Source organism: Trachypithecus francoisi, unplaced genomic scaffold (assembly GCF_009764315.1).
Source record: "Trachypithecus francoisi isolate TF-2019V2 unplaced genomic scaffold, Tfra_2.0 Lachesis_group7, whole genome shotgun sequence".
NCBI lineage: Eukaryota > Metazoa > Chordata > Mammalia > Primates > Cercopithecidae > Trachypithecus > Trachypithecus francoisi.
Genome location: NW_022681472.1, coordinates 94,070,227 through 94,077,009, shown reverse-complemented (window position 1 = coordinate 94,077,009; position 6,783 = coordinate 94,070,227). Strand labels below are relative to the sequence as shown.

Here is a 6,783-nt window from a genome sequence, read left to right as displayed (position 1 = left end):
GTCGGTGGTCTATTTCAGACCAGCTGGAAAAGGGAGCAGAGTATCAGTGAAGTCTATAATTGGACAGCAAGTTGTCAGCCCCTCTTTTGGGCTTCCCAGGGCAGCCTCGTTACTGCCTGGACCCTAACGCTGTCCAGTGCCCCACAGCCCTCCCGAGGTCCCTGCCCACCTTTCCCCGCAGCCCCCTCGCCACTGTCCGGGCCCTGGTCGGCCTCTCTCCTTTTCTCTGAGGTCCGCCCCTGCACCTCCGGCCCCTCCCCGCTCCCGGCCCCCTGATTTTCCTCCTCCTTCGCGGCTTGGCCCCCGCCCGCTCCCGCCCGGCGCTCCTAGGCCCGCCCCCGCCCCAGCTCCTCCCCAGCCCCGTGCTCTTAGCCGGGGAATCCCAGCACGCAGGCCAGTTTGCCCCTGGGGAGGCTCCAGACAGCTTTGTTCCAGGGCAGTGGCGGGGCTGGCCGAGGCTGCGGCATTTCTCCCCAAGGAAGTGTCTTCCCCGCTTTCCCTATTCTTCTGTTTCTCACACACTTTCTATCTCATTCTGTAACTTTCAAGCCTTTCTTTCTAACTGTATGTATTTAGTAACTTGTTTTCAAGCTGGTCCTCTCTCTGGCCCCCTGGCCTGGGGAAAGCCTCCACACTTACTGCACGTCTTGTTTAGAGTCTGAGTTTGTGAGATTACTTGGGGGAGAGTGGTCGAGTGACTGACAGGTGACTCTCAGGAGGAGGCTTCCTGGGGCTGGTGTCTTCTCCCAGCTGCTGCTTCCAGTGGGCCTGGGCCCAGGACTGGACCTCAGCGGGCATCCCCTGAGTGCCTCCCTGCCAGGTAAGACCCGGATTCTCTTCGTTGCTGCAGTGCTGAAGGTCACAGACTTCAGCTGACGCCCATCTTCCCAGATGACAGTGAGGGACGAGAGGCGGGGGGTGGATGCCGGCTGGGGAGATTGTTCTCTCCAAATACAGACGCGTTTCCTTCTGAAGCCTGAGCACACTTTGCTCTTTAGGCAGTGACCATAGTTGGAAGCAGATGTGTCCGTGCCTTGACTTAACTTCAGAGTAAAATAGAGGCAAGTCCGTGAGAACACACCTGCTTGATTCTAGCTGAGCCGTCAGGAGCCCAGCGATGGCCGCCGAGCGCCAAATGCAAGAGCTTGTTTTCGGGTTGCTATAATACTTTAAAGTAGTTGAAATGTACCAGCTCTTTAAACTTTCAAGTAAGAAGTTTGCAGTAAATGGAGAAAAAGATGCGGGGGAAATGGAGCACGGGGTGGCGGAAGAATAGTCGTCCTTTGGTTTTACATTTACTGTCAAGGAACTTAGCTTTCTTGATCTAGATTTGGATCTCGTTCCTATTTGAGCATTTTATTCCCCCTCTCCCAGCCTTCTCTAGGTCAGAGAGGTGTTTTTGTCCTTCCCCCAACCCCTGCGTATCATGTTCTGTAGCAGACCGGGGTTTCGTGTGCCACTTTATCGAGCACAATTTGAATTAGTTGTTTTATTGGAAAATGAGTCCTCACTTCTCCCCACTCAAGGCAAGACTCAAGGATGACAGGTGGACATGCTTATCAAGCATCTGCAGAAGGAGGCGCCGCCTGCTGGCTTGTCCCAGAGCTGTGTACTGGGTCCGCCTCCTCAGAACTTCATTCCACGACTTGTCATCTTCCAGAGCCCCATCCTCGCACTTTCTTTTTTTTTTTTTTGAGACCGAGTTTCACTCTTGTTTCCCAGGCTGGAGTGCAATGGTGCGAGGTGCAATTTTGGCTTACTGCCACCTCTGTCTCCTGGGTTCAAGCGATTCTCCTCCTGCCTCAGCCTCCTGAGTAGCTGGGATTACAGACATGAGCCACCACACCCGGCTAATTTTGGATTTTTAGTAGAGGCGGGGTTTCTCTATGTTGGTCAGGCTGGTCTCGAACTCCTGACCTCAGGTGATCCGCCCACCTCCGCCTCCCAAAGTGCATTACAGTCATGGGATACCATGTCCGGCCCCATGCCAACACTTTTATGTCTACATGGGTCATTCTCACTCCTTATCTGTCTCTGATTATTTCTACCAGGCAAATCCTGGAGAGCTGAAGGCCACATCTTCAGACTCCTCCTGGTTGAGTTCAAAGGTTCCAGGAAAATGTGAAATTGCAGAGCTTCATTTTTGTTAGAGGCCTACTGCATGGGGTGTACTGCCTAGCTGCATGCAAGGTGTAGTTGAAGGGTATAAGCTTTGCTGCTAATCTTGTCTTCCAGTGCTAACTCTGTGTTCTCTCTGGTTGCCCTGGGTCATGCAGCTATCCTCAGTGAGCCTCAATTTTCTCTTTTGCCAATGGAGCTGATGGAAGAGATAGGGATAGATAACACAAGAGGTATCTGGTACGTGGTAAGCATGCAATATATCTTAGCTTGCTTCTGTGTCACAAACCTGGGAAGCTTCAGCAGGAAGCACCCCCACCTCATTCTAGATTTCCTTGTTGCTGTGCTATTGAGGCACTGCACAACTGCAGGAAATGGTCACTTTGATATTGTTGGGCCTGTCTTATTAGACAAGATGTTGCATCCGATGAGGATATTCTTTCCTGGGATCCGGGAGTGGCTCCCAAGGATCTGTGCATCCTTTCAAATGTTTGGAGCAGAAGTTTGTGTCTGGTTTTTCTGTGGTTTGGTCAAACTTTCATCCAATTCACAAAAGGTTTTATACCTATAAAATGATTAAGTAAATGGCCCCTAGACAGATGCAGTCCACAGACAGTTTTAAGACTTTGTGTGTGGTTTCAGTTGTTGCCAACATAAAATGATCAGGAGATTCCATGTTACAAATCTTCGTCTCTGGCTTCTCTTTTGGCTTGAATCCCTGCAAGGCTGTCAGTGACTGGGATGAGGATTACTCACCCACTTTAGACAAGGCATGTGCCCCCTGGTCATCCACTGTCATCTGTGTGACCTGCAGGGCCTCTGAAGGCCTGGGAGCTTGCTTGCTCTGAGCTAAAAGATCAGGGTTATCTCTCTCTGATTTCATTGTAAGAGGGTCACAGATAAGTGAAAGTGCATTTAGGGGAGACAAATCAGGATTTCCTGGGAATAGAAGTCATAGCTTATGTGGAAGGATACTACCATAGGAAGGTCTTCTAGTGCAGAGAAGACAGTGGCCTCAGCCATTTGGAGGGCTGCCCTGTAGAAGAGGCAGCTCGTCTGCTGTCTTGGTCCCCAGAGGGTCCAGCTAAAAGGACAAGTGGAGGAGCTTAACTGGATGTTGGATTCCAGTTCAGTTGGAAGACCTTTCCAAAGACAAGAGGGAGTGATTCATTAGGGAGTGAGTTCCCCACTACAGGAGGCATCCAAACAGATTGGATGGCTGTTGTAAGGCTGATCTAAACCTGGAATGCTTGAGGTAGGTAAGCTTTTAAGGTCCTTCCTAGCTTGAGATACTGCAATTACCAAATGCTTCTCTTCCAGCCTTAAGAGTCTGCTAGTTCCCTCCTGCATCCCTCTCTTCCTTCGAAGTTGCTTATGATGGTTTTGATAGAGGTCAACACAGGTGGTGTGGTTACTATGGGCCAGGACCATGGACTACGTGTGTGTCATTCATATCTCCGTTTTAGAAACAAGGAAATGAAAGATCAGAGTTTGAATGATTTACCTGGGAATAGGCAGAGGGAATAAAGAGGAAGTGGGATTCAAAGCTAATTTTTGTTTCAACAAAGGCCTTTTCGCACATGCTGGGAATGACGCAGGCCTTCCAAAGAAAACTAGAAACTGAGAAAGGCCCACAGGAATGTTTTAGGGTAGGAAAATTCCCTGAGGATTTTTTTTTAGCCAACCCCCTATTCAAGATTTCAAGACGTATTTATCAGGTTACCATATAAAGATAAATGCAATATCGAGGAAGACCAAGCCCTAGTAAGGTGGGAAAAGTGTCATTCTCCTATTTCACAGACCAGGGAACAGAGAGTTCTGGAAAGTGGGAATGACTTGCCAGATCTGCATTTTGAGACAGAACTGAGTCTCAAACATAGGTCTCGTGAGGTACCAGGACACAGAGGGACTGACCTTTCACTCTTCCCACCTAGGATCCAGCATTTGTGTGTGTCCCTGTGGTTCTGTGTGTACGTGTGTGTGTGTGTGCATATGTGTCTGTGTGGGTGTGTGTTGAGGGGAAGAGTTGGTGTCGGAGACGTCCAGCCCAAGGCCAGGTGGCCAGACTGACATCTCTTTGCACTTTGCCTGAGGCCAGCATGAGGTTCATTGAATCAATGAGTGAGTGAATAAGTGGCTACATGAATGAATAATTGAATGAATAAATCATATGACATGACCATTCCTCAGCTTTCTTATTGAGTAAAGTCAGCCCCTTGCTTTGTGGTGTTACTGAGTTTCGTTTTGTATTGCTTCTTCACATTCCTGCAAGCGGATGGACCATGATAGGTGAACCAGTCCCTTCCTGCTGCTGTGGTGAGCATTTTTGTTTGTGTACAATAGTTCCCCCATTGGGCAATGATGTATCTCAGATTATTCTTAAGGAATAGGATTTCTGGGTCAGAGGGCATCGGCATTTTGATGGTTCTTAGGAGTTATTAGTTATTAGGAGCACTCATGAGAGGCTGAAAGCAGGGCTAACATCCTGGCACAAGCAAAGGGAAGTCCTGGCAGATACCCAGAGAGTGTTTGAGGGTGGCCCTGCCAGCCCATTGTGGTTGTGAAGATGCCCTGTTGGAAGCAACTCAGAGGCCTCCTGGGACAAACTCAGCCATGCCAGCTCCCTCCTGCTGTCCACTTGTCTTAACTTATACACTCCCAGTTACTGGAAGCTCACTACTAGTTAACCGTGGTTGTGCTCTGATAGAGATTAGGGTATTTTAATTTTTTTTTTAAGTTTGGCTTATAGTAAAATTTTTCTAAAAAATCAGAATTGATACCATCTCTTGGGTGAAACTGTATCCTAAGGAGAAGCTTTTCCTTTAACTGCACACTGGCAGGTCCAGGCCAATTGGAGCTGGCCTCACCTGCCCTGTGGCTGAGTTGTCAGGGGCACATTCTGCTCTTGATGCTATAAAGACAGAAAAAAAAGGCCGGGCGCGGTGGCTCAAGCCTGTAATCCCAGCACTTTGGGAGGCCGAGACGGGCGGATCACGAGGTCATGAGATCGAGACCATCCTGGCGAACAAGGTGAAACCCCGTCTCTACTAAAAAATACAAAAAAACTAGCCGGGCGAGGTGGCGGGCGCCTGTGGTCCCAGCTACTCGGGAGGCTGAGGCAGGAGAATGGCGTGAACCCGGGAGGCGGAGCTTGCAGTGAGCTGAGATCCGGCCACTGCACTCCAGCCTGGGCGACAGAGTGAGACTCCGCCTCAAAAAAAAAGAAAAAAAAAAAAAAAAAAAGGCAAGTCAGCCACAAGGATAAATAAGGAACAAATAAAATATCATTTAAAAAATTGGGCATAAAACTTCACTTACGCAAGATGAATAAGTTCTGGAGGTCTGTTCTATAACATTGTGCCAATACGTAGCAATGTTTTGTTGTAAACTTTATTAGGAGAGTAGATCTCATGTTAAGTGTTATTACTATAATAAAACAAAATAAAACACAAGTACAAATAAAACAGCCACAAGCTTCATTGTGATTTTGCATTAAGGATGATCACATATAATTTTGCCAAATAATTATGACTATGATAGGCCCTTTACATCTGCAGGCTACAGGACGTCTATCACAGGCAGCCTGTCCAGTTTCCTCATCTGTTGACTGGATCCTATTACCTTTCTCCCAAGTTCTTGCCCACCTTCTTCTTGCCCACCTCCAGGGGCAGAGGGATTGCTACCTCCTAAGGCAACCTCCAGTGCTTTGTTGGATATCTGGTTTAAAATTCTTCCTCGTATTCAAATGAAAGCGCTCTCTCTGCCATTGCCATCTGTCTGACCTTATTCCATCTTTTTGGGGGTACTTAGAATAAATTATATCTTTTTTCCTATGATAGATTTTGAGCTCTGTAAAAGCAAAAATAATATGCCCCCAACCCCATGTGAGATTGAGTGCCAATTGGTGCCAGGCGATATATGAGATATTATCACATAGATCCTTTCCTCCTGTGAATTAACTATGCTGTTACCCTCTTTACAGATGGACACATTGAGGCTTAGGAACATTTGGTCCCTTAGCTAGTTTATTTTTTATTTTATTTTATTTTATTTTATTTTTTTTTTTGAGACGGAGTCTCGCTGTGTCGCCCAGGCTGGAGTGCAGTGGCGCGATCTCGGCTCACTGCAAGCTCCGCCTCCCGGGTTCCCGCCATTCTCCCGCCTCAGCCTCCGAGTAGCTGGGACTACAGGCGCCCGCCACCGCGCCCGGCTAGTTTTTTGTATTTTTAGTAGAGACGGGGTTTCACCGTGTTAGCCAGGAGGGTCTCGATCTCCTGACCTCGTGATCCACCCGCCTCGACCTCCCAAAGTGCTGGGATTACAGGCTTGAGCCACCGCGCCCGGCCGGTCCCTTAGCTAGTAAATGGCAGAACTGGGATTTAAACCCATGTCTTGGTACAAAGCCCATGCTCTTAAACAAAAATTACAGACTGCCATAAGTGAATAAGATAAATGTACATAATTCATATGAGAAAGCAGATGTACTATTTGGAGAGTTTTTTCTTTGTTATTTCTTGTTAGAATGTTTTAAATTTAAAAAGTAACAAAAGCATGTTTTTACAAGTTCAACAGCATCTGCAACTCTCCTGAGTTCTGATCCCCCAACTTAACCAGTAGTAACATTCTGGCTAATATTCTTTCACAACCGATATATATCCAAATACC

The 6,783-nt window shown here is 47.7% G+C and overlaps 1 protein-coding gene across 1 annotated transcript in view; it reads left to right on the top strand.

Moving 5' to 3' along the window:
* Positions 1-406: 406 nt before the first annotated feature.
* The window catches only part of COL22A1 (collagen type XXII alpha 1 chain), a 336,220-nt gene continuing 329,843 nt past the window's right edge, over positions 407-6,783 (top strand). The window contains exon 1 of the mRNA XM_033202916.1: positions 407-820. The gene's annotated coding sequence lies outside the window, so the exon portion shown is untranslated. The remainder of the gene's footprint in view (positions 821-6,783) is intronic.